The sequence below is a fragment of the Lampetra planeri genome, chromosome 39, assembly GCF_965212315.1.
Source record: "Lampetra planeri chromosome 39, kcLamPlan1.2.h2, whole genome shotgun sequence".
Classification (NCBI taxonomy): Eukaryota; Metazoa; Chordata; class Hyperoartia; order Petromyzontiformes; family Petromyzontidae; genus Lampetra; species Lampetra planeri.
In genome coordinates this window covers 3,359,301-3,378,079 of record NC_136145.1, presented here as the reverse complement: position 1 = coordinate 3,378,079, position 18,779 = coordinate 3,359,301, and the positions used below count along the sequence as shown (strand labels likewise).

General features: G+C 45.4%; 1 protein-coding gene across 3 annotated transcripts in view; it reads left to right on the top strand.

The window, feature by feature from the left end:
- Window positions 1-842: 842 nt before the first annotated feature.
- The window catches only part of LOC144731513 (hydroxylysine kinase-like), a 34,930-nt gene continuing 16,993 nt past the window's right edge, over window positions 843-18,779 (top strand). For 2 of the 3 annotated variants that reach the window (XM_078612622.1, XM_078612624.1), the window contains exon 1: window positions 843-937. The gene's annotated coding sequence lies outside the window, so the exon portion shown is untranslated. Of the gene's footprint in view, window positions 938-14,259; window positions 14,382-18,779 lie in introns of those variants that run through there. The other variant, XM_078612623.1, reaches the window with a different exon arrangement.

Here is an 18,779-nt window from a genome sequence, read left to right as displayed (position 1 = left end):
TACAGTCACTCACCACCATCCCCCTCCCCATCATCCTCATCATCCTCCTTCTCCTCCCCCATGCCCCGTGGCACATGACGGCGCGTCCCCTTGAACGTGATGGGGGTGGGAGCATGTGGGTGTGTGCAGCAGCGTGTCTCTCTATCATGGTGGTGGGTCGATTCAAGTGGTGTGTCTATTGTCACAGTGGCAGACACACACCACCACTACAATAGACACACACACACCACCATAATACACACACCACTCAGTCCCAGATAAATTCCTGGTGCGATGTGTAAACATCGCCACTGGGGAGACAAAGGCGGCCGGGAGTGATGATGGCCACCCACCCAACTCGTGTGCCGTGCCGGCTTTCACAGGTGCTCGCTTACAGCACTTGCCCCTACAGTCTGTTACAGGCTACACGGGGGATCTTTGTCTTTGTGTGCGTGGGTGGGGTGGGGCTCAGCGGAGCGTGAAGGACCTCCCCCCACCTCCGCTCCCCACACCGCCCACAGCCACCACCCCCCCCCCCACCACCGCCCCCCCCACCACCGCACCCCCCCCCCACACCGCCCCCACCACCGCCCCCCCCCCACCACCGCCCCCCACACCCCCCCCCACCACCGCCCCCCCCACCGCCCCCCCCACCCCCACCGCTGCCACCCCCCCACCCCCATCACCCCCCCCCACCACCCCCCCACCGCCACCCCCCTCCACATCGCCCCCCCACCATCACCACCGCCCCCACCACCGCCCCCCCACCGCCCCCCCACCCCCACCGCTGACACCCCCCCACCGCCACCCCCCTCCACCATCGCCCCCCCACATCACCGCCCCCACCACCGCCCCCCCCCCACCACTCGGCCACCACTCGGCGTAGTCGCGGAGTTTTCCCCGCCGCTGTCGCTGCCCCGCAGGTGGAGAGAGAGTGGAGCCCGCGGAGACCTGGACGGTACAGTGCACCTGTGTCTCCCTCACTCTCTCTGTGTGTCTCCCTCACTCGCTCTGTCTCTGTGTGTCTCCCTCACTCTCTCTCTGTGTGTCTCCCTCACTCTCTCTGTCTCTGTGTGTCTCCCTCACTCTCTCTGTGTGTGTCTCCCTCACTCTCTGTGTGTGTGTCTCTGTGTCTGTCTCCTTCTGTGTCTGTCTCCCTCTCTGTCTCCCTCACTCTCTGTCTCTCTGTCTCATCTCTGTGTGTCTCCCTCTCTCTGTGTATGTCTCTGTGTGTCTCCCTCTCTGTCTCCTCTCTGTCTCCCCTCCCTCTGTGTCTGTCTCTCCTCTCTGTCTCCCTCCCTCTGTGTGTCTCTTTCTGTGTGTCTCATCTCTGTGTCTCCCTCTCTGTGTGTCTCCCTCTGTGTGTCTCCCTCTGTGTGTCTCCCTCCCTCTGTGTCTGTCTCCCTCTGTGTGTCTCCCTCTCGTGAGTGTCTCTCCTGTGTGTGTCTCCCTCTCTCTGTCTCTCATCTCTCTGTCTCTCTGTGTCTCCCTCTCTGTGTGTCTCCCTCCCTCTGTGTCTGTCTCTCCTCTCTGTCTCCCTCTGTGTGTCTCTCTCTGTGTGTCTCATCTCTGTGTCTCCCTCTCTCTGTGTCTCCCTCTCTGCGTCTCTCCTCTCTGTCTCCCTCTGTGTGTCTCTCTCTGTGTCTCTGTCTCCCTCTGTGTGTCTCCCTCTGTGTGTCTCCCTCTCTGTGTCTCGTCTTGTCTTCTGTCTCTGTCTTCTGTATCGCCTCCAGTGCACCCGTGTCCTCTCTGTCTCGTCCCTTGTCTTAGCCTCCGCTCTTGTGCCTGTTGAATGTTGTTCTGTGGGAGCGGCGTTTTGTGTCGATGTCGGGCTCGCGTCGAGTAACACTCGAGCAAAGGGCCGTTTTTCAGTCGACGTGGACTGCATGGCGCACACGTGTATCAGCACTAGGGAGACAAAGGCGGCCGGGCGTGGTATACTGGCCACACACCGCACCCCCCTCTCTCGCTGTGCGTTTCCCAGCCTCTATAATAGGTGCTCGCTAACATACACGTGCCCCCCAACACAGCCTGCCAAGGCTCTGCAACAGGGTGGTGGGGGGGTGTCTTTGAATCGGGATGACGTTTCGGGTAATTGCCCTGCCTCAAGGGGGGAGCGGAGACGGAGGCGAGGGCGTTGATGATGGTTTAAACCGGGAGGGGTGGTGGTGGGGGTGGTGGCGTTTCACATTGCGGTGCCTTAATCATTACGATTATAATCTGGGCAATTATATCACGTCACGGTAAATGCGTGGGATTGCAGGGCGAGAGATAATGCCACTCTGGCTTCGTGTTAAGGACACATTTGCAGGATACGTGGCGTCTTTTAATAAGCAACTTTTGTCCGCAAACTTCGCTGCGACACACATCGTGTCTTGAATTAAAACTTCCCGTCCCGGGCTCTGCTAGGATTATTGTTTTTTTTGCAAGGGCTGTCACATTTTCCAGGTGCTTGATCAATGAACTTACACGGCCACCTTGCACCATGAACTTATATTATTTTTTTATTTTATTTTACTTTTATTAACTTTAATTAAAATGTTTTACCTACGTGACTTTACCGAAAAAAACCTAAGAATATAGTTATATTATTGCATGGGATCGGCCGCTCAGATTTTATTTCTCCATGTACCTCGATTCTGTGCCTATTCTTTCATCACGTTCTGTTATCTCATTCCACCTCATCCTTTTCACATCCTTCCATCTCACCCTCCGTCTCCTTCTGCCCTGCACAGGTGTCCCCACAGACTTCTTTATCTCTTGGCAACACGTGCCAAAACCATCGAAGTCTATCCTCTGTTACATTTTCTGGGCATTCTCATCTCTGCCCGCTTCTCACAGGGACTCTTCTTCGTTCGTGGCCACGTCTCTGCACCACATAACACGGGTCTGTGTATGTGTCGTGCTGTACATGAGGATGGCTCTGCTAGGATTATTGTTTTTGCAAGGGCCGTCACATTTCCAGGGCTTGATCAATGAACAATGCACTTACACGGCCCCCGTAGGTTTATCACTGAGAGTGGCCGTCCTCTCTCTCTCTCTGGACGTTTCACAGTACAGCGCCCAGGGGGCATGTTCCATAACATCAAACATTCATGAATCACCGAGATGTTACTGCTGCTTGTGGCTTCTTTTTCTCCCCCTTACAATGAGGGCCTCTTCACGGCACGGAGAAGCCCTCATCCGGCAGTTGATTGGCAAAGGGTTGTACATTTTTAAATTCTTTATATTAAGTTTGCTTGCTTGCGCGCTTACGACCGTGCAAATCTTTCGGTCGTTTTTTAACCCACTTCCCGTGATCCAATCGAACTGACATTTTGCACACAGACTCGTTGTGCGTGACAATTTATTTTCGTGAAATTTTTTTTCCATAACTTTACACTTTTTAGGAAGAAAAAAAATTATATTTAATTACCAATTGCTTAATGGTGGCAGGCAATCATCTGACCCATAGGTGGCAGCCATCTCAAGCCAGAGGACGAGAGGACTCTAGCCGCCACGCATATAAAGGATTTATAGTGAAAAACTTTGTTTTTACGGGTTAATTTTTTTTACATATATCTTTATATTAGTTTATTTATCATGCCCTTCAAAATATGTCCCCATGGCGTTGCGGTAAAGATCGCTCGACCTTTTCTGACCAGAAGGGCACGAATTAAAATTCCGCTCAGGGAATTAATAATGACCGTCGTTCCCTGCCCGCTCGCTACGTTTGTGTGTTATGTTTAACTTATTTCGTCGCCTCTTACACGCGCCAACCGTACGGAGGGAAGGACAACAACAAACGAAACACAAACAGAGTGGTCGGTAGCCACAGAGGGCCACTGATTGCCTGCGAACAATAGTGTTGTGGAATTTACCACCAGTAGCTCAGAGGAATCGACAAATATGTGTGCCGTCCCATATTAACTTTGTCCGAAACCTCACCAAACATGTCTCACATTTTTTTTACAAGGAGTCATGTTTGCATAGACCACAATACCTGCAGTCATAATGCAAAAAAACACAACTCTGATAATGTATGCACTGTCCTTGAAGATGATTGGTCCACACCCGAGACCGCTTTCCTTAGAGCCTAGTCTCACATGGTGTTGGACCAGATGACGCCAAAAGGCGCACAACTCAAAGACACCAAGCACAACTTGTTGCCAGATAAAAGGGTAAAAAAAACAATCATATGTTTTCTTCTGGCAAATGAGATTCCAATGGTGTCAATGCTTACCCCGAGCTCTCATACTCTGATGGTGCATTGAGTTATGTTTTTTGTTTGCATTATGACTGCAGGTATTGTGGTCTATGCAAACATGACTCCTTGTAAAAAAGGTGTTAGTTTTGTTGCCAGATAAAAGGGTAAAAAACCAATTATCATGTCTCACATTATCCGGGGCTCTGTATCACTGTCACGTGCCTCGCAATATATATTTTAAATAAACACAGACATACCCTCCGATGTCACATTCATCTTGTGCTCAAATGCCAAACTGCAAACAAACCCTGCTGATGCATTCAACAGTGACACACTCCCGACATTGCGAAACCATACACAAGGTAAAAGTACTGTAATGTTTTTTTTTTAAAGTGGCGTTTTAAGGACATTTTAAACATGTGGTTCTTAACCTGGGGTGCACACACACATCCCTCGGGTGCGAGATGCCCTTTCTGGGGTTGCGAGACGTGGCCAGATTTATTTGACAAGCTAAATAATCGAAAGACAAATTAAGCGGGGTCACGTAAGTACAACTACAGTAGTTTGTTTCTTTAAACCTATTTATTTGTTAACATTTTACCTTTTTTTCGATTGAGAATCAAACGGGGGTGTGCAAGGCTGCAGTAAAGGTTGTAATAACCACTGCTGTAAACCATCAGGAAAGTGCCCATGAGAAAAAGTTGCCTAGGTAGAATGTTGCATGCTAACCCTGGCGATGTATTCTGCACAGTGACACACTGATATTGAGAAACCATACACAACGTAAAAGTATTTTTGTAAGTGGAGTTTCAAGGGCATTCGTTAAACCACAAGGAAATGCCCATGAGGAAAAGTTTCCTCGGTAGAATGTTGCATGCTAACCCTGGTGATGCATTCCGCACAGTGACACACTGATATTGAGAAACAATACACAAAGGAAAAGTATTTTTTAGTGGCGTTTCAAGGGCATACGTTAAACCACAAGGAAGTGTCCATGAGAAAAAGTGTATTGGTCAACTATTACATGACTGTTAAATTACATGTATTACTTACTTACTGGTGGGAGGTACCCGGCGTTGCCTGGGGGAAAAATCTCTTTCAAAACTTCTCTTAAAAACATAACCTCTACAAACACAAACACTAAGCTATTGTGAAAGCCCGCCGTGCCGTTTGTCTGCCCGTTTATCCATAAACAAAATTATAAGAGGCTTGCAGAAGTCCAAGAAGTTATTGAAAGTGGGGGGCGGGGTGGGGGGGTGAATGGTTGATCTAAAAGGTTTTCGAAAATTGTCGACCCCCCCCTTCAAAAATATGTTTACCCCCACGTAGGAATATATACCTACAGACCCTACATATAATAGTGAGTCGTATCTAGTGACTCTATAGTAGTACCTGACTACAGTAGTATCTACTGACTCTATAGACGTGTCTATTGACTATACACTATGTAGCACAATTTTTGTTCCTGGGTAGTAAGTGTTGTGTCCTAATTGCTGTTGCCTAAAAAGTATAGAAAATGGATATTATTCCACCACAAACTTTGCTTTTGTGACCAGGACAGTGATATCTTGAAATGTACCTATTTTCAATGAAAAAAGGGGGCGAATTTGTGTCTTTTTGTTCACATAAAGTCATAAAAAACAACGTATTTATACTAAAGTAATACAAAAATTACTACTAAAGATTTAGAAGTGAGTAGATGGAAACATGACAGCCAGTTATGACTTAAACTCAAAAAGCCACGCACCACGTGTAGTATTTGTTTTTTTCCAGGGCTATGAGCATAGTTGTGTGATTGTTCACATGCAAATTCAATGCACCGCAAACTTGAATGTTAAGTCGTACAGGTCAGGCGTGTTGTGTTGAATGAGGTATTGGTATCTTGCAACATGAACAGGACATTCAACTGGAATTCACTCACAATGTAAAGAACTGTAACTTCCTCTTCTTAGCCAGAAGTTCTATTACACTGGTCAACACACTTTTTCTGGCATAAGGTATTCCAACGGGTTTAAGGTAATTTTGGGGTGCTGATTCCAGATCTGGCATCGGTTTTTGTCTATCACAGGTTTTTGAGATATCAAATATTGCATTTTCAATAAAAACTGCAGAAGAAAGATATTAAATAAATGTGGATATCTACATAAAATGATATTATAAACACACTATCCTAAAAATACAGCACCATATTTTAACACTAAAGCAGTCACTGACTCGCAACAACTTGCAATCATTAGTGACAGAGTTAATTTCGGGTAAAATCAATGAAAATGGGGTATGCCGATAGCATAAAAATGATGTGATAGAGCAAATCTGAGATCAGATTTGGAATCAGCACCCTGAAATTAGTCTAAAACAGCTGCAAAAGTCCAGGCCAGAAAAAAATGTTTTTTTTTTGACCAGTGTTATTGCACATCGTCGGCCACTCAGATTTTATTTCTCCATGTACCTCGATTCTGTGCCTCTTCTTTCGTCACGTATGTTATCTCATTCCACCTCATCCTTTTCACATCCTTCCATCTCACCCTCCGTCTCCTTCTGCCCTGCACAGGTGTCCCCACAGACGTATTTATCTCTTGGCAACACGTGCCAAAACCATCGAAGTCTATCCTCTGTTACCTTTTCTGAGCATTCTCATCTCTGCCCGCTTCTCACAGCGACTCTTCTTCGTTCGTGGCCACGTCTTTGCGCCACATAACACCACCCAGTTGTAACACGGGTCTGTGTGTGTAAAGTGCTGTACATGAGGAGTAGAAGAGGCAGTTGGTGAGGAGTCAGGTGTGGGTCCAGTGCTCTAGAGGTGAGGGTTCATCACGGAGTTTTGTGAAACTTCTAAACCCGCTGGGCTGCAAGGTGGCCAGCCAATGACCATACAGCAATGAATTCTGGACACTCACTATCTGTACGGAGCTTTGCAGGTTATCTCTTTACATTTCGATTTAAAGCTTTCGTGACTGCAGGGATTCATCTTCTTGGTTCTTTCGGTAAAGTCACGTAGAAGGGAAGTAATAAAATAATAAAAATAAAACATAAAAATAATTACATGCAAGAGTTTTCTCAGCTTAGATGGCGTAAACACTCGTGAATGCAATTTGGCCAAACGTCCCCATGGCAGGACCCTCCCGAAAAAAAGTCTTGAGGCTCATTTTAGGCTTTCCTGGATACACAATGACATTATTACATGAAGCGTTTTTAAAGATCCGGAATATAACCCTGTCTTAAAACTTGTCAAACATCGCCGAATGGAACTTCATGCACATGTGGATGGCAAACCGTGTTGCTTAATGGCCTGGTGAATGTAGATGATAGTCATCTCAGCATTTGTAAACAGACATCAGTAGAGGTGGAATTATTCTTCACCCACCACCACCACCCCGGGCAATTTGACGAATTGTCATGCAGGGCTGCAATTCGATTCAAAGATATATTCACTTTTGTCTTCTGTGTTTTTTACCGCGTGGGCAGTTTTTCCGTCTCGTTCATGCAGTTTGGGTCACTTCATGAGCATAAAAGTTACATCGCTCTAGCGGGATGTTAACTTCCTTGCCTGATATTCAGGAGGTCATGGGTCGGGTCCCGACCCTGAGTTTGCATGCTCTCCCCGTGATCGTGTGGATTTTTCTCCGGGTCCTCTGGTTTTTCCTGTCCACATTTAGAAACATGCGTTTAGAGTATTTGGATGCGATACATTTCCACGTGATAAGACACTGCTTAGAGCTATCATTTGTGGCCATGTCACTTCTGAAAAAGAGCTGTATAGCTCAGTCGACGTTAAATGGTCAAATAAAAATTGTTCGTACATGCAAGAGTCGGCCATCGTGTGATTGCGTCAGAGTCCAAATTTGCCAAAGTTGAGAATTTCTCGGATGGGCATTATCCATAGTGAGCATTGCCTCCTACTGGCTGCTTAATGCCGCAGGTTACTCTTGCAAATGAGTTTCATTAGTATTCTTGGTTCTTTCGGTAAAGTCAAATAGAAGGGAAACAATAAAAATAAAACAGAATTTTAAAAAATTTTCCCTTCTACGTGACTTTACCGAAGGAACCAAGAATATGAATCCCTGCAGTCACGAAAGCTTTAAATCGAAAAGAGTTTTATTAGCTTAAACAATATAATCTTGAATTGTGTAACATTTCCATATAATTTACATTCTATTTGAATACATGAAAACATGTTATTATACGTCCACACTGTGTTGCACACATTATTTTTGTATTGTTACACCTTTAGAGGTGACTGGGTGACTCAGAGGAATGTGGCGAATTAACCACCGAGATCCATCGTGTTTAAACTGGGTTCCCAAGTGTAGTGAGCTGTGATAGGCATAGCCCGTTCACCAATGCCCGCACGAAATAATCGCATCAAATTTGCTTTTGCTGTTAATTTAGCTAAAATCCAGCTCTCAGGATGAAATGCATAAATGAAATGCATTCGTTTGACAGTCATGTGACAAACATTACTCCGTAACAGATTAATGTGTGAACGTGATGCCCCGTAACGTGGATAAAAAGGGTTCTTAGAAGTAGTTCTTTACATCTGTTTTCACAGAGCATTCTCAAATAAGTGGTCATTGCACTGCTCTGCAAAAGTTCCGAATCGAACCTTCATCTCATGGCGTGAGGCTCGTAAAATGCACGATGATAACATTTTAAAGAATATTTAATAAATGTATCCATGAATCGATTAATTGTTTGCACTGGTATGAATCATGCCCTTCTGTAACCCGCAGCCAATGCATAGTAACCATCACAACAATGCTCCCACTGACTCTTGTCACTGCCCCTTTTGTCCAGTGGTAATTGGCCATGCGGCTAAATGATTATGTTCTTACAGTACGAGCGACCAATCAGCATCTACAGATATAAGCCGGGAGGAAATGCAGAGGGGCTCCCTCACGAACAGAGGGAGTGATGAACGGAGATTGCGAAGGAGAGATGCATGGGGAAAGGTGCCGGAGGGCTTTTCCTTCATCTGCTCCTGCCGCAGAGGTCGCAACCGGGTACCCGATACCCGTACCCTACCCGATACCCGGCTACCCGTACCCGGCCGGGTACGGGTACCCGTTTGCGAACCTGGTGCGGCCGGGTACGGGTATGGGTAGACCGTGAGTCACTGGTGAGTAACCGTTTGTCACTCATTTCCCAACGTCTTGTCTCTTCTCACAATTCAAGTTCCTAGAATCAACCCACCCGCGCCTGCAACATGGCTTCATCCGAGAGGTCGCAATCAGGTACCCGATACCCGTACCCTACCCGTACCCGGTTGGGTACGAGTACGGCCGGGTATGGGTACCCGTTTGCGACCCTGGTGCGGCCGGGTACGGGTAAGGAATCAAAACCCGTTTGCGACCTCTGTTCTGCCGTTGTCAGATTTTACGGAGAGATGCCACCACGCCGCGCTTTGCCGTGTAACGGTTTGGTTCGCTTCACTGGGTTTTTATTTTATTTTGAGAGTTCCCAACTCTGACGGATGAGATGTCTAACTCGCAGAGGAAATATGCCACAGAATCGACATTGCATTCCGGGCGTTTGTAAAATAGTCTGTGACCAAAGAACAACGGAAGATAAGCAGGCGTTGAGCCTGGTGAATGCTCCGACCGATGGACAGAGGTTTAATAAATGCTGCGCGACTGGTACCGCAGTGTTGTTTAGCAGAGGGGATTGCTGCCAATGAATTGTTGCACTCTGTGTCTTTGCCCCCGCGTCTGTGCTCCCTGTCTTTGCCAAGCCACACTTGCCAGCATCGTGAAGTACGATAAACTAATAAGCATGATACCCGCCCCAATACCCGCACGGTGTGCAGAGACCCTCTGCCAGCAGTGAATGTGTTTTTGTTTTGGTTCCGATTGCTTTACTGTACTTCCTCGCGGTACAGAAATACTTTTGAAATCGCAAAAGGGCCATACACAGGCTTGTATATATAGTTTAATATACACGACAATAGGCTTCCGTTTGGCTCTACAATTTAGTAACAACATTTGGTTAAGCAAACTCGGGGCTGGTTGTGACCTTCCCTGGTCTCATCGAGTGTCAGGCGTGTTAAACAAACGGCGAGGCCAATTCGCTTGTAGACAAAACCAATATTTTACCTTCATGTGAAGAGACAAATGGACATCTCTTTTCCTTACGTGTGGCATGGATCATGCCATTTCGCCATGCCAATGGCAGAGCCAGGATTTTCAGGTCAACCCCTCCAGCAATGAAAAATGATAGAGGAGTTGTTAGTAAGTGAGGACCTGTCCCTTGATTTTTATTCGACGCGTGTGCGGCGATGGCGCAGCCATCGATCGAGGGTCGAATTCGAACCGCGTTGTGTGATCGGCATCGCACTCGCTGAAGGTGTCGATGCCTTCAGGGAAGTCGTGGACTGTATACGCAACTGCGCGCAATTCTGAGTCACTTATAACTGCTTTGCCGCTACTTATTGCCAATTATGGACTCGGACTATTGCCCTATCATCTCATAGAGTCCCTGGCATATAATAATATGCTACACAGTGGCAGTGGGGGTCGCAAAATGCCGATTTATTACTAATAAACCCCAATGATCCGATCGAAATCAGGGATTTCGATCGAATCATTGGGGGGGGGGCACGTTCCACCTCCCCCCCCCACTGGCTCCGCCAATGTCTCCATCGAGTGGGATGATTTTTGTACCTAATGCACCGCAGCAGCTTCTTATAAGAGCAGTCGTTAGCCGGGCTGCCAATGACAAATCTGGTTTTATCAGAACAGAAAGATGATGGCACAGTCTGCGTTGTGTTACCCCCTTTTTGAGACCACCCACGCAACTGCGCAGAGGAGACTGAAGTACGTGACTGAAATAATGTTGAGGTCATGCGAGAAAGGCTGCTTCACACACACGCAGAGAAAGAGAAGAGTTCGTGTTCCACGGCTGGCACAATCACACAAAGATCCCCCATATTGTCTTCACAGACTGTTGGGGCAAATGTTGTTTTGCGAGTTACACATGTGAAGGCCAGAAGGGCACACGAGGGGGTGGGTGGCCAGCAACCACGCCCGGCCGCCTTTGTCTCCCCAGTGGCGATGTCTACACATCGCACCAGGAACCCATTTGAGACTGAGTCGACCTAGTGGAGGCCCAGGGCCGGGTCAGCTAATCGTCACTGGGTGTCGGGTTCGTAGTGCGGCGCGCTAACCGCTACACTACCGCTCCCCACCACCACACAACATCCAGCCTTTCAGCAATAATAAAACTAAACACCAACAAACATCAGTAAACGTTATATTTAAAAAAAAATACTTAATATGTTTATATTAGGAGAAGAAGAAAATAACATCACTTGTGCAAATTCAGCAATATTTTTTTTTATTAATTCCAGTTTATACAATGTTAAAATATAGCAGCAGGACGTTAATGATTACATTTTATGAATTTTACATCTTATCAAGACGGGACTGAACAGTAAACACACGTAGTTGAGCACGTGGTCGGAGGCTTTCGCGACCAATATTATCCACAACTGAGGTTTTTGGGTTAGCGCAAATATAAATGTGTCGTTAAACCCGCCACCACCCGACACAGCCAAATAGTAAAAGGTTTGTCACGTAAACAGAACGTGCCAATTTGTTATTCGTACAGCAACACCGGTTATGTTGGAGAGTAAAACTCACAGCGTGTGAATTTAACGACACAATTATATTTACGAGATCTAACCCAAAAACCTCTATCGTGGATGAACACGGCTAACAGGTTACAAACCATGCCGCCGGATCTTAACGAGGTTTGTTGATGGAGTGGGATGCATCCACACACCATCACTGTATCCTACATGTGAATACTTACAACCCTGGACGAGAACACAGCTAGCTAACATACTGGCATTGACCAGCGAGTGTAAATAAATTACGCACGCAAGCTGTCACGGCTTAATATGCAGGTCTTCATAACGCAGGGGATGATAGAACAATGGACGGTTGTGTTGTATAACGCAGCTTGTTTGGAGGTAAGTGTTGATGGGTGTGTTACGGCAGTGTAGCGGTCAGTGCTATGAACCCGGCGACCCGAGTTCGATTCCCATTCACGGCCAATACCAGTGGCGATTATCTGAACCGGTCATGCCCCCCCCCCCTAAGTTGATTCGGTCTCGAATGAGTACCTGGTGCGGTGTGTAAATGAGAGAGCGAATGGATATTCTGAGGACACAATCCGCAAAGCCATCACCCCAACTGTGAGGAAGGAGCCATCTGAGGATCCAATCAAAAACCATCACCTTGCCTTACATAGCAGGGAAAACCAAAAAGATTTCCAAAATCATGAACAAACAAGATCCAGGTCCGATTTAACACAGTACATAAAATTCGTGATCTGATCCCATTTGTGAAGGACAAGATTCCTGACATGCAATATCCCGGCATCTACAAACTAAGCAGTATCTGTGGCAGCAGTAACATTGGGGAAACTAAGCGACATGTCTCGGACCGTGTTCGTGAACATAAGGTAGATTTGAAACACGATAGGACCAATACTTCTGCCGTGGCTGATCATTGTTTTAATGCGGCTGGCTCACACGAAATTGATTTCTCTAAGACGATGGGACTTTGCAAGCCTACTGGCTATCAACAAAGATTTGTTCATGAAGCCATCCATATATACAGACACAGAGACAATGTCTACCGAGAGGAAGGTTATAGACTCGGCAATCATTACAAATATGTCTTCTATCTCCGTGACTTTACCGAAAGAACCAACGAATATGAATTCCTGCAGTCACGAAAGTTTTAAGTCAAAAGTGCCTCCTACCTGATTACAGACCAATTCAGACCTTATCGGTCACCCCGTGCCACTTATAAATCTCAACGTTCATCCTACAAAGTCCCATCACGTAGGGAGAAACACAGACAAACAAAAGTTGTTGCCCTTATTGAAACGGCTGTACCTGAAAACTTCCCCCGTACAAGAATACGGGGTAAACCGCATGGGTCAACAGCTATGCACCCGCTAACAGCACTTGCCCCAACAGTCTGTGCAGGCTATACGGGGGGGGGGGTTCTTTGTCTTTGTTACGATCCAGTAGTGATGACGGCGCCGGTAGCATAAACGTACGCTACAACAATGGATTTTTTGCTGTAACTGCTATTGATAACCAATCAACAACCTGCTATTCGTGTACGGTGGTGGCCACACCGTTTTCCCAAACACCTGTCAATGATTGCGGCCCCTATAAAATAATATATGGCATTGTGGGGTCAAATACTGGCCAGTTGTAGGGTCACGAGAAAGTTACGAAACCTGCACTACTGTACATAAGGACATCATGTGAATTGCTACCTTTCATATATATACACGGTATACAAAGATAACCGTGGCAACTTGTATGGATCGTTGTTTTTTTGTTCGTCGGTTTAAATACGAAAACTTTCCGTAACTGCGCAAGAAATCACACCGTGTTTCTCCTTTTGTAAGGATGGATAATATGATGATATCTGTTACCTATTCAGCTGCAATCTCGTGATTCGGAGACTCCTCAAACTTTTGACCAGGCCGACTGGTTAAGCCGGGTTTTGAGTGAGCGAGGCACAAAGACAAAGATCCCCCGTACAGCCTGTAACACACTGTTGGGGCAAGTGCTGTTAGCGAGCACCTATAAAGGCCGGCACGGCACACGAGGGGGTCCGTGGCCAGCACCACGCCCGGCCGCCTTTGTCTCCCCAGTGGCGATGTTTACTACACACCGCACCAGGTACTCATTTTAGGCTGAGTCGACCTAGTGGAGGCCCAGGACCGGTTCAGATAATCGTCACTGGGTGTTGGCCGTGAGCGGGAATCGAACTCGGGTAGCCAGGTTCGTAACGCAGCGCGCTAACCGCTCCACCACCGCTCCCCCCACAGGGCAAAGACAAAGACAAAGCTCCCCCGTATAGCCTGGGCAGGCTTGTTGGGGCAAGTGCTGTTAGCGAGCACCTATCAAGGCGGGCACGGCACACGAGGGGGTGGGTGGCCAGCACCACGGTCGTGTTCACAGGGGGTGGTGGTGGTGGGCTCGTCTCTAGCAAGCCCCGCGGGGTTGGTGATGATGACGATGATCGTCTCTTTGTTAATCACCGCGGATGGGTGGGTGGGTGGATGGGGAAGGAGAGTTTATCTTTGGGCGTCGGTGATGATGATGGTGGTGGTGGTGGGAAGGGAGTGAATTTGACGAACAAGAGCCGAGGAGAGTTGTCGGAGTCGGGCAGCATCAGCAGCAGGCGTAGTAGTAAGTCGTGTTGTTTCGCAGTCTAAATTTGGGGTGAAAATACTGCAATATGCTCGCAACGATTAAGGATCGAACGGGGCGTGATTCTTGTTGAAGCGTGTTGTTTGAATTGTTTGCGTTACACTTTGAGTGCGGGTCTGTCTCAAGGTCATTCGTGGTAAGTTACTGCACCTCCGATTAGCATGGTTGGCTACGTACGGTGCGAATGAAGTTCAACACACAGGTGATAGGTGTTTGCCGTGTTTTTTTTATCTTTGTGTGTAACTCTTATTACGTTATTGTGGGGAGCGGTGGCGCAGTGGTTAGCGCACTACGCTACCCAACCCCACGTTTGATTCCCGCTCACGGCCAACACCGGTGACGATTAATCTGAACCGGTGCCGGGCCCTCCCCTAGGTCGACTCGGCCTCAAACTAACACAGTAGCTTGTGCGATGTGTAAAACATCGCCACGAGGGAGACGAAGGCGACTGTGTGTGGTGCAGGCCACCCAGCCTCTCGCGTGTGCTACTAGCCAACAGCACTTGCCCCAAGAGTCTGTTATAGGCTGTTCGGGGTTAGGGGAACCTTTGTCTTTGTACTCTATTGTTACATTATTGTGGGGAGCGGTGGCGCAGTGGTTAGCGCACTGCGCTACGAACCGCGGCTAATCCGCGGTTCGATTCCAGCCGGTCCTGGGCCGCCCCTAGGTCGACTCAGCCTTGAAAAAAGTATCCGATGCGGTGTGTAAATATCAGCGCTTGGCGAGAGACAAAGACGGCCGTGCCTTTAGCCCCTAACATCCTGTTAAAAGCTGTAAACAAGAGATGTTACTGTGTGTACCCCGTGTCTGTGCAAAATGTACGATAAGAACGCTGTTATTATTGTTATATTAATAGTCTTAATCTACTTTGCATTGCCATTATACGGGGTGATTCGTTCGTGAATTCCCCGCTGTACCATTTACAGATACTCCACTGAATCCAGAGCAGTTTCCTTGTACAGTTACCCCAGCCAGGTAATTATATGGAAAATAAACTTTTAGGGGCCATCCATTTAGTACGTACGCATGGTGGAGGAAGGGGGGGTTAACACAAATGCGTTGCTTGCGTATGGGAGGTCTACTGACAATGTACTGGGGGGGGGGTAAAGCCTCGATAATAATTTGTCTACATTGGCCTTAAATTTCGATGTAAAGCTTTCGTGACTGCAGGGATTCATCTTCTTGGTTCTTTCGGTAAAGTCACGTAGAAGGGAAATAATAAAATAATAAAAATAAAACAATAAAATATTAGATTTTTTATTTTGATTATTTTAAGGGAAATAATAAAAATAAACCAATAAAATATTTATTATGTTTTCTTTTTATTATTTTATTATAATAAAATATTTTGTTATGTTATATTTTTTAATTTCCCTAGAATTATTTCCCTATAATAAAAATAATAACAATAAAACATAATAACATATTTTATAATAAAAAGAAAACATAATAAAATATTTTATTATGTTTTATTTTTGTTATTTTATTATAATAAAATATTTTATAATGTTTTATTTTTATTATTTTATTATTTCCCTTCTACGTCACTTTACCATTGGCCTTTCAAATGAGCCACAATTCAGCTTGTTCAGCTGTGAGGCAACAAGTCCTGCAGGTAGAAGTGGGACTGTGGGAGAGGCGTCACTTCGTGTGCCACGTGGCCCTGACTGCAGCTATCACGCAGCTCGGCAAAATAAGTGGCCAAGGTACGCAACTTAATTCTTTAATGCAGCTTGCTGTGGGCGGTCTGTTTGCTTAAACACCTTAATAGTATTAATCCTTGATCGTTTCTGCGTGTATTAAATATCGGCCGTTCTATAGGATTCGGAGGGGGGGGGGGGTAGTCAAGTTTTTGACAAAGTTTTGCGTAGCTACTAAATGGATGGGCCCTTAACTTTTTACACGTTTTCATTTAACTCTGTTGTTATTGTATCATCAATTCTTGTAACTCAATTTTAACCCACTTCCCAATGTGGTATCGACTGCAAACTTGACATACTTATGTCATACTGATGACAATACTATATTCTATTATTAAAAATAAAAAAAAATTAACTTAATATTAATTTGTATATGTTATGTTTCGGTTTGGGTCTAATTGCCCACGCTCAACTGACGTTGGCTGTAATTGGCCACGGCCCCTTACTTTGTGGCAAGCTTCGGGGCCACTTCCTGGAGTCGTGGAGTTCTTCCATTACTGGTGCGGTACATTTCATAAACGTGTTTTTTAAAAAGTTTTTTGAATATTACTTATTTACACTCGCTTCTGTCAGGTATGGGGGGATGTGAAACTGTGGCTTGCACGGTAGTCAATCATCAGCTGTTGAGAAGACAAGGTGGTGGGGTTGGCGATCATTTGGGCATCGATAAATGGATCGCCTTGTATCATGCCCCGTGCAATTAGTGATTGCAATTGTGCCTTTTTAGAAGACGCCACACTGCTGAAGAATTAACTGGGAATTTTCACAGCTGTGTTGCGCTCTAGCTGCAGTGTTTTTAGAAGCTGCATCAGTCTATTAAATGTCTCCATTGCATCGCATGTTAACGACATTATCTTTCATTAAATACGTTAATGATCTTCTTGGTTCTTTCGGTAAAGTCGCGTAGAAGGGAAATAATAAAATAATAAAAACAAAACATAATACAATTTTTTATTATGTTTTATTTTAATAATAAAATATTTTATTATGTTTTATTTTCTTATTTCCCTTCTACGTGACTTTACCGAAAGAACCAAGCAGATGAATCCCTGCAGTCACGAAAGCTTTAAATCGAAATTTACGTTAATGGTGTACATTTAAATAAAGTTAATGAAACAGATTAACATCGATTTTAAATATATGCGAGATTAATGATGACAGCTTTCGGCCCCTGACGTGTTAATTCTTATAGTGAAGTGGTTAACACCGGTGGTTTGCGTATTCTCACTTTGCTACTTTGGTGAAGTTCTACGCACATTAATCATGTCTGGTCGTGCATCTCCGCCTCCGTTCAGTGACGTTCAAGACATTCCATTCATTCAACGTTTTCCTTTGCTTTTCAACGTAACCGGTTTTGTTGAAGAAGAATAATAATAAGAAGAAAAACAACCTACATCGAGTGGCACGTTGGCTCACGTTGACAAACCTTGATTTGAAGCTATTTTTCACAGATAACCAATTGAACATACTTTTATCCTACACTATCTAACCCCAAATAAAGCAGTTGTGAAGCGTAATGTTTCGTCGTGGAAAGCCCACGTATGAATTTAAACGTGCGGGTCATGCGCGCCTACCGCTCCTACATTTAAATCAAGTTAGCCGACAAGAGTTGCAAGAGTAGTGTACGATTCAAAAGTGATTGCAATTACAACGACGATAGACTACTAACGGTGTGGTTCACTTGTCCGTAATGAAGTTGATGAAAATTGTTTTTCTACCCTTTTATCTGGTAACAAAACTGACACCTTTTTTTACAAGGAGTCATGTTTGCATTGACCACAATACCTGCAGTCATAATGCAAACAAAAAACATAACTCTGATAATGTATGCACTGTCCTTGAAGTTGATTGGTTCACACCCAAAAAGGTGTCAGTTTTGTTGCCAGATAAAAGGGTAAAAAACCAATTATCATATTTTTTACTGGCAAATGAGGTTCCAATGGTGAAGTTGATGAAGTTATTCCGTCATTTTAACACGTGGGCTTTCGCGACCAATATCCAAAATCGTTTTTTTTTGGGTTAGATCGCGTATTTACGCCTATGTATTTACGCGATCTAACCCGAAAAAACCTCTATCATGGATTATTTCGTCATTCCTTGAGATTTGTTTTGGGAGCCTGCGATGTTATTTTGTCTGTGGTTTGGAGTTCGTAGCCAGTCTTTTCAACCATAAACAAACATTCCTTGAAGTTATAAAGTTATACAATGAATGTCACAACTTGAACTAATGTGTTAGCTAGCATAGTAATGGATAGTGTATTGAAGGTGGAGGGAACGGGCTGGAATGCAAACGATATCATTTTGTCGAATACAATTGTAGCCAGATTTTAATTACCTCTCCTGGTATGAAGGAGGTTGTGGGTTCAATCCCAAACCTGACTCCTATGTATTTGGAGTTTGCACTTTCTCTCCGTGGTCGCGTGGATTTTTCTCCAGGTCCTCCGGTTTTTCGCTCCAACATTTAGAAACACAAGTTGAGAGTACTTTGCTGCAATACATTTTCCACTTGATAACCCACTTTGTTGAGCTATCTTTTGTGGCCAGGTTGCTTCTGAAAAATATCTATATAGCTCAGTGGGCCTTACCAGGTAAAATACATAGTTTAATTTACACGTTTTAGATGAATGACAGCGATTTATAGACGGTGATGCGAAGCAAAAGATTCAATCCACAAAAA